This window comes from Protopterus annectens, chromosome 6.part0, assembly GCF_019279795.1.
Source record: "Protopterus annectens isolate FY-2018-M chromosome 6.part0, PAN1.0, whole genome shotgun sequence".
NCBI lineage: Eukaryota > Metazoa > Chordata > Ceratodontiformes > Protopteridae > Protopterus > Protopterus annectens.
The window spans coordinates 723864890-723874392 of NC_056737.1; the positions used below are offsets into that span (position 1 = coordinate 723864890).

Here is a 9503-nt window from a genome sequence, read left to right on the forward strand (position 1 = left end):
ATACATCTCTGTGAAGCATCCATTCGTGAGTCTGTGTTATGGACCTGCTCAGAGAATTTGTCAATGTTCTGATCTGAGGAATGTAAACTGCCAAGTGTCACCTGATACTGGACAGCTAGATCCCAAACAGTTAGTTTGCACAGGAGGTAAGATCTTGCCCCCCTCCCACTTGCTGATGTACCACATCACTGTGATATTGTCTGTGAAGATTTTGAGGGGCCCTGGAAGGGCAAGAGAACGCTCTCATCTCTGATATTGATGTGGTCCTTCTTTTGATGAAGACACCAAAGTCCCTGCATCATCAGATGACTGAAGGAGGCCACCTCTATCCCACATCGGAGACGTATTTAAAGAGTTCCTGAGTGGGAACTGGAGGTTGAAAAGGAAGACCTGGGTTGAGGGACAACTGAAGAATCCACCACTGAAGTTCCAGCTTGAGGCATGGGAGAAGGAGAATTGAAAAATCCAAAGGATGACGATGTCAAAGCCACACTGACTTTAGGAACCACTAAAGCTTTCTCACATGAAGCCTGGCCAGAGGAAACATAGGAATGGAGGAAGCCACATATCTCAGAGCCCTTAGAAACTTCCTGGTTGTAATACAGTCCAAAGGAAGAAGAGATTGAAAGAAAACAATTGGAGTTAAAGCCTTGGGAAGAGGCAGAGATTCCAGCATTGGAACAGTCTGCAGCATGCACCCTGGAAAAACATGATCCTGAGAAGGATGCAGGAATTATTTTTGGAAATTCACTGTAAACCCTAGGCTTTGCAGGAGACAAGTAGCAAACTGAAGATGCTGACGTAAAATCTCTGGAGAAGAGACCTGAATGAGAAGATTGTCCAGGTAAGGAAAGATCTGGATTCCCCTCAATCTGCAAAAAGCAATCATAGCAATGAGGCATTAGGTGAAGAAATGTAAAAACTTCCTGAAAAGGGGATGAATACGGATATGGAGATAGGCATCCTTTAAATCCAGGGAAACTAGCAAAGCTTGAGGAAAAAGAGGAAACAAGGTTTGAAGGGACAGCACCCGAAGGAAAGGAGCCTTTAAAAAGGTGTTTAGCTGAGAGAGATCCAGAATTGGTCCTCCAGGCACCTTCTTGCCTGTGGACCAAAAACATTCTGGAGCAAAACCTCTTCCTCCTTTGAGGATCTGGAACATCTTGAATTGTTCCTTGAGACACAGGCCTCTAACCACCCCTGTATAAAAGGCCAGCTCTTCCTGAGGAGGTTGAGGAATGCCCAAAAAAAGGGGGAAGAGATTTCCAAACCATACAATACCCCTGGCTAATTATGGATAGAACCCAAGAATTGTGAGTGATCTTTAACCAAATAGGAAGGGACAGGGAAGAGAGAGACAGAGAGAGAGAGGAATGTGACTGAGAAGAGAAGGGGAAGGATAGTCAGACAGCAACTGGCTTGTCTGGAAAAGGAGGCTTCTGAGCTGAAGGAGTTTCAGTAGACTTAGCAGGAATAGCCCTTTTACCACCCTTCTTACCTTTGGGGAGGGCAAGACTGTCTGCGGACAAAAGCACCTCTATTAGGGTAATTACTTTGAAACTTGGGAATGGGTGAAAACAAAAATGTGTTTCAAATCCAGTTAAGTTCCTTCAGGAAGAGGGTAAGGGTTTAACAGCTTAGCAGCAGCACCAAAAAAATGTTTGTTATCTAGAGAAGCATCAGCTTAGCCTTAATATCATCAGGGAAAGGCTGGGGTTGAAGCCAAAACTACCTCCTCCACACAGAGCCAAAAGTGGTAGTTCGAGATGAGGCATCAGCTGCATCACAGCTGGATTTAATAGAAAGGCGAGCAATCTGAGATGATGTCCCTAGTAAAGAAAGAGCTGAAGTCTTCCCCTCAGAATCAGGAAAATCTGAAATAACCTGATAGGTCTGATAGAGAAAAGCTAAAACATATCTGATCATGTGGGTCTGGTAGTTTATAGCTCTAAAGGCCAAGGTAGCAGAAGTACACACTTTCTTACCCAACCTCTCCATAGTTCTGCTGTCCTTGTCAGAGGGAAGCAGCTTTGTAGAGGGCAAAAGCTTACATTGCTTATCTGACGCAACAAAAACAGAAGGGTCAGCAGAGGGGCACCTGTAAAGGAATTTGCTGTCCTCAAGCACCTTTTAAAACCTTTCAGTTTTTTTAGGAGAGGGGGCAGGAAGTGAGGAGCCTGAGAAGCTGTAGAAAAAGAATCCAACAAGGCAATAAGAATAGGAGGGACAGCGGAGGGTTTAGGAGACTCCACTTGAAGAAGCTCACAGTACCTCTTCTGAACATCAGATCTGAGCATAATCCCACTTAAAAAAAAAATAAATAAATAAAAATAAAAAAATAAAAAAAACTCCCATCATATGAGAGAGTGTATCACCAAAGAAATCTCCTCAAAAACAGAATCAGGAGTAAGAGATTCCTCCTCCTAAGAGCCATAGTCCAAAGGAGAGGGAATCCGAGAAGAATAGGTCAAGGATTCATCATCAGAATCCACATCCTCGTCAGATGAAACCTGAGACTGGGGGGGGGGGGGGGGGCAGGAACAGAGACCCCCTCAAAAGAAGGCTTCAAAGCCGTAAGGACATTAAACAGACCTTGTGTGAAATTTTGGGAGTAGGAGAAAGGTACTTCAATTTCTGCTTCATGTGTGTGTAGTAATGACCAGAAGTTTCACTTACACAAATACTTTGTAAATTGAATAAACACTTCTGAAACTTCATGAGTGTTGCCATTTTGTGCACCACTGGTTACCATCTTTCTGTGGACATTGTTGGAAAAAAAGAAGTTGTGTCTTACCATAACATTCCATCTGTGTTGTTGATCTTCACTAATCCTTGACTGTGGACTCAGTTCCGAGCCCCGGAACAGACTCGGCTGTTATTCCAGCTCGTGCCTTCCAAAAACTCTCGGGCTAAGCTCTGGCCACAGTGCTACTCACCAAACTACCTCAGACTGAGTTTGCAAACTATAGTGACAGACAAGAAATAATAGATAAGAGACCATATCTATGTCTCTATTGTGAAGCCAGTCTTTGGGAATATTCGATTCACCAAGAGTTCTAAAGGTGGCGGGGGGGGGGGGGATGTCAAGGATTCGTGAAGATCAACAACAAAGATGGAACGTTATAGTAAGACATAACTTCTTTATCTGATGTTGTCAGTCTTCACATAATCCTTGACTGTGGGACAAAGTCCCTAGCTATCTGAATCTTGGATGGTCTCATGGAAGAATATTCCAGAACACCATCAAGCTGAATGATGCACATGCCCTAGAGATCCGATCCAGTCTGTAATGCATAATAAAAGTATGAGGAGATGCCCATGTTGCTTTTGCACAAATATCATCTAAAGAAGGTGTGGTATGAAAAACTGCAGATGCTGCTATAGCTCTTGTTGAATGTGCTTTACCAGGACCTGGTGGTTGGAGCCCCCCTTTTTGTTGTAAACAAAGGTGATACAGTCCTTAAGCCATTTCGCCAGGGTAACTTTAGACACTGGACAGCCTAAAGAGATTGAAGAAAAGGCAATAAATAATTGGTCGGATTTTCTAATATCCCTTGTTCTGTGAATGTCAAAACTTAATTGCCTGTATACATTTAGTAAATGTACACAACATTCCCCTTTATTGGAAAAAAGACTGGGAGATGTAAGTTCTGATTGATATTTGACATGGAAACCACCTTTGGCAGAAAGGAAGGATTTGTCCAGGGGGGGGGGGGCGTCTTTGTGAAATATCAAATAGGGGGGCTTGCAAGACAAGGCTTACATTTCAGATATCCTCCTGGCAGAAGTGATCACTATTAAAAATAAGGTTTTCTAGGACAAGAATTTTAAGTCACAAGTTGTTGAGGTTTCAAAAGGGGGAGAAATGAGACTGGAGAACCATATTCAAATCCCATGGGGCAGAGGGTTCTTTACACAGAGGTCTAAGCATTAAGGTTCCTTTCAAAAAGGCTTTACAAAGTTTGTGTGATATGAGTGATGAACCGTTGAAGCCAATATGGAAGTTAGATATTGAAGCAAGATGTACCCGAATTGTAGAAGCTGACGGGCCAGACAGAGTAAGGCTAAGAAGTCTAAAACTTTGTCAACAGGTTCTGACTATGGTTCAAGATTACAGTCTAGCGATAACTTAGTAAACGTTAGCCATTTGTTATGGTACAGCTTTCTAGTTGAAAGTCTGTGGTGGGCTAAAATGATACGTTGGACCGGGGAGGTGAGGGAGGGATGCCTGGCAATCATTTGAATTGGAGAAGCCATGCAGTGAGCTTGAGATGTTTTAGATTCGGATAAAGCAGTCCCCTCTGGTTGGGACAACAGATCTTGAGCTAGGTCCAGTATGCAGGGTTTCTGAGGCAGATGAGGCTGTAGGAAGGGAAACTAGACCCGTTGAGACCAGAATGCGGCAATGAGAATTCATCTGTTCTTCGACCTGCTGGCTTTCTTTAAAAACGACTTATCAGTGGAATTGGAGGAAAGGCGTACAATAGACCAGGGGGCCAATTTTGAAGAAGAGCATGTCTGGATGACTCCCTCCAGGGGGGGGATTAGGTCAAAGTAACTGCTGCTCTGTTGTTCAGAGGGGATGCAATTAAGGTTGACCCCAGTGATGGAAATGTTGTCTGTCACCACTTGATTGAGAGACCACTCATGAGGCAAGAGGATGGCTCTGCTCAATTTGTCCATGATCATGTTGGAATTCCCTGGAATGTGCGTTGCTGTCAGAAAGCAGTTGGAGGAAATCACCCATTACCAAACTCTGAGTGCTTCTCAACAAAGAGGGTAAGACCCGGTTCCCCCTTGCTTGTTGATGTACGAGACTACCGACATATTGTCTGTTTATATTGCAATCGTTCATGCAAGTTGGCCTCCAACTAGGACCAAGTGCCTTGGACTGTCTTTCCTAAACAGTGCCCCCCCCCCCCAATCTGGGCCGCATATGTGGTTACTATGGCTTGGGGTTGAAGAAGGACAAAGGGATGGCAACAACTGATCACATCCAGATGGGAAATTGGTTGGTTCAATAAGGACCATTGGGAGGCCAGAAGCCATTGATGTGAGATGTGGCAAGGGGAACAAGAGTGATAGAGGCTGCCATTGACCCTAGAGCCTGTAGAATGAGTCTTGCTGCTACTTTCTTGCTTGAATGATCTGGCTCATTTGTGATCTGATCCTTTGCAGTCTTTCTACAGGAAGTGATGCATAGCTGGTGACTGTGTCGAGCATAGCTCCAATGAACTCCAGGTGTCACGATGGTTCCAGATGGGATTTTTCATAGTTTATAGTGATTCCTAGGGTCTCTAACTTGGGGGCCAAACAGGGATGATCCGTCAAACAGAGCATTGATGAATGAAGACTTAAATGGCTCCACAAAAATCATATAAGTGCATCCAGGCATGTCCTGTTGGCTAAGCCTGAACCTGCTACTCTTGTCATCCCTTCGGCAGCATGAGCAATTAGCCTCATGGACGAATCTGAGACTGATTCTAGTGTGGTGAGCTGAGAAGCAACTTTGTCTCAAACTCCTTCAGCTACTGCAAGACTACCTGAAAGCTCTTTAATCAGATCTCTTTGAAGCCTGGTAAAATGTGCCATACAGTTCACGGGCCTGACAGCGAAGGCCGATTAAGCATATACGCGCTTCCCAAATCTATCCATCATCCTAAACTCTTTGTTAAGAAGATGGATAGTAGGACTTTCACCAGCAAGCTCCTTTTTAGTGGCTGCTGCACCCACCATGGCATCTACCGGAATACCTTTGGCCCAATGTATCTATGGGGGCAGACAGAATGCGATCAGGCCTCTTGGTAATCTGCTCGATAGAGTCGGGTACCTTCCAAGCCTGCTGAGGAATCAACTTAAGATCGTCGGCAGGAGGAGAAATCCAAGAGATAAAGCGCTGGGCATGAAAAGCCTCTACGTATACAGATTCCTCTGAGGAAGGCTGAATGGTAGTCCAGCCACCCCTCTGTTTTAGGATTTGTAGGATGTCTCCAAAGGAAACATTTTCAGGGAGTGACTCAGGGGAAATTTCCCCTTCATCAAAATCAGTATCTTCTGTGAAGGACTCTTCAGGGGAGTTCAAGTGCTTCCTCTTGCACTTTTTCTTCTAAGGTACCTCTTCGGTGGGATGCTCTGGAGAGGTTTCTGAAGATGACATAACCTGAGAAGTTTGGTCCTGAGGTTTTTGTGTCTTCTGTCCTAGAGTAGAGACTGATGGAAGCTCCAGTCAAGGGGATGGAAATGATGTTAGGTCTGCAGGGAAGGCATAGACTGCGTGCCTGCATTGGACAAGGCCCTCTCCATAGCCTGGAAGGCAGGTCCCCCCATAGAGGGATGGGAGCCAAGAACCGAAACAGACTCCTTCAGACCCATTGTCCCATCCCGCACTGAGGATGCCACTCCAGACATAGAAGCCAGAGCCGAGCTCACATATGCCGATGCACTGAGGGGCACGGAGGGCTCCAAAAGTATCGAAGTTGAACCGTGCTCACCAGAATTGACAAAGAATCCTCGTCCCCAGGAGGTCTTTGGTTTCAAGGAACCGACAGAGTTCAGGGTAACTATCAGTGTCAGACAAAGAGCTCTGGCCAGCACTGAAACAGTCGAAGTCAGAAAGGTCGGCACCAGGGGCTCCAAAATCTGGAGTCCAAGGAGGAATATGCACGGGGGTAGAAAAAGACAAGGTACCAGAACTAACAGGGCTAGGAACCATGGATGGAGGTAATCCCCATGCCATCAGAAGCTGGTCCACCGGTCTCATAATATCCGACCCTGATAAACGTTTGGTGGACCGAACAGAGGAGACTGACAGAGACGTTGGTGGCCATCTCTCCAAAAAGGGACTAGGAGGATGGTCTGCAAATGGGGTTAATCCAGGGGGAGTAGGTTGTACATGGTAAAACTATCACCTGAGGGTTATTCTGTACCGAATGACTGGTTGGTACCGAAGGGAGAGTAGTCTGCAACGATGCTGGTACTGAAGAGGTTGGTGCCGACGGCACCAAGGGATGAGAATCTTGGCCCTCAGGTGTTGAGGAGGCTGTCGGCATCATGGGAGATTTGCCCATTTTAGGAGGACGTTTAGAGAGAGTTGTTGGAACCAAATGAGTCTGCTTTTTTGGCTTTGAAGAAGAATGATACAGAGGAGGAACTGGCTTCTGTCTTTGGACCAGATTAGGCCATGTCAAACCCAGAGCTGTTGGACATGCTACACTTAAAGAAATCCCAATCCCTCAGAGCCACACGCTCCAGGGATCTAAACCGTGTCATCACAATAAACAAAACATCCTGGAGGGACAGGCTCCTGACCCAGAGACTCCCCAGACTCTGGAATAGATTGCCCATACATGTCAAGCAGAGTGCCTCTTTGGCCCTCTTCAAAAGGAACCTTGACGATTGGATGGGAGAAAGGAAATTCACCCCGGGGATCATGTCAGTTGCTTCACTAGACAGGGGTCCAGGGAAGTAAATAGTGTGGGAAGAAACAGCCAGGGAATTGTTATGGCTAGGCTTGTATAGGCCCTAGGGCTGATAGCCTAGTACCAACCTATGAACCTATACCACCTCTTCAAACTCAGATTTAAAAAGCCCTTTCAATATCAGTTTGTTTTTGCGATCTATCAGGGTTCTGGAACCAAATCCATGACAGATCGCACAGTTTTCCTGTAGATGGACCACACTAAAACCATACACACAGAGTGTGTTGTCCATCTGAATTAGGCATCTTTCTTTCACACTTTCGGCACCACTTGAAACCAGAGTTACCTTTAGAGGGTTTGATGGCCATTATATAAAACAAAGGCCACCTTATACACAGACTAAAGCGTAAGAAAGGAATCTTTTTTTAATGTATAAGAGAAAGGAAAGGAAAAAGGGGACTACCAACGATGGTACAGAAAAGTTACCCAAAGGTAAAAAAGGGCGAAAGTACCAACAATAGTACTAGAGACTACCTAACGGTACAGGAGAGAGAAAAACAAACTCACACCCAGAGTAAAGATAACTAGAGGAGCAGGGTAGTATAGATCGAAATAAAGGATAAAATTTAGAGATAGAATAAGGAAGAAAAACTAACTTACAGTTAGAAGAAACGCTAATGCTCGAGAAATTGGACAGAACGCGTCTGGCACTACAAAGCTGTAAATGAGATCTGAGGCAATTTGATGAAGAGCATTGTGGGTACAAGCTTAGCTCGAGAGATTTTGGAAAGCGAGAACTTGAATAATGTCCGAGTTAGTTCTGGAGCTTGGAACCGAGCTTGCAGTCAAGGATTATGTGAATATTGATACAGATTTAAAGTTAAAAGGAAAGCCAATAGGTTAATGTAAGAATACTTAGAAGCACAACAGAGAGAATAGTTTCATATTACTGCTACAAAGTGCAAATACTTCAGGAATAGCTTGTACAGTGTTGGCAAGCCAGAAGTCTGTTACTGAAATTAACTAGCTACGAAGTGTTGTCGCATTACAGGGTAAATATTTCAGATCTAATTTCATTAACAAGACATGGAGTATTTCACCCCAACTCGAGTGAACTGACAATGAACTGTGTGCTAAACCATATAAACAAATACTGCATATCATGTAAAATGAAGATGGATCTGATGAGGCTTAATTAAGGACAAAAGCGATAATCTGTTTTAATGTTTTATTTTCATTAAAGCAGTATCAATTTCGAAATAAGTTATGAGTACATGGTTACTTTGAAATTTCAACAAAACTTGTGTACAGTTCTTAAAATTATGAAAAAAAGAACCACGGAGTCTACGCTAGCAAGTTCGTTCCTCATGAAGTACCAGATTTCTCTGTGGTTTAACTTATATACATGTATGTATGTCTGTATATCTATGTATGTATGCACACAAACATATTCATAAACATGATTACATATGAATACTGTAACTGCACAAAACAGTGATCTTCTGCAGATCAAAGTGCATCAAACATGAATTACTCGACCAAGTTAAAACACAAACCACAGAAGCTGAAGTAAACTTACGCTGGCTAGTCTGCATACTACCCATCTCCTATGCAATCTCCTAAGCAAAAACAAAGTCATCATATAGCAATCTCAGTCGCTTACTTAAACAAAAAAAAAGGAAACTATAATGGAAATGGAAAATGCATATTTTTACAAGGGGATTCCACCCCTTTCATACCAAATTATTTATACATACTCCTTGGTCACACAATTGCGACCAAGGCGAATACACCATTACTGCACTACAGTCACAAAACAGAACATACTGACATACTGTGATTTCAATGGGTTGTGAGGGCTTTACAAACTGTTGATAAAATGAGCAAGTGGCCAAACCAAATGCTACCATTTATATGCGTATGTGCACATAATTCTGCAGTGAAGGAACACAATGCCGTTGTCTTTCTGAGCAAACTAGCAGTTTTACAACTGCTGCATTTTGCTACTATTTCCCTTTAGTGCTGCCTATAAAACGGATTGTGGGCAGACAATTTCAAAAACTACTAGAGCTCCTTTAACATTTT

At 43.8% G+C, this 9503-nt stretch overlaps 1 protein-coding gene across 3 annotated transcripts in view; it reads right to left on the reverse strand.

Moving 5' to 3' along the window:
• The window catches only part of WDHD1 (WD repeat and HMG-box DNA binding protein 1), a 2322801-nt gene that overhangs the window by 761811 nt on the left and 1551487 nt on the right, over positions 1–9503 (reverse strand). The gene's annotated exons all lie outside the window — the stretch shown is intronic.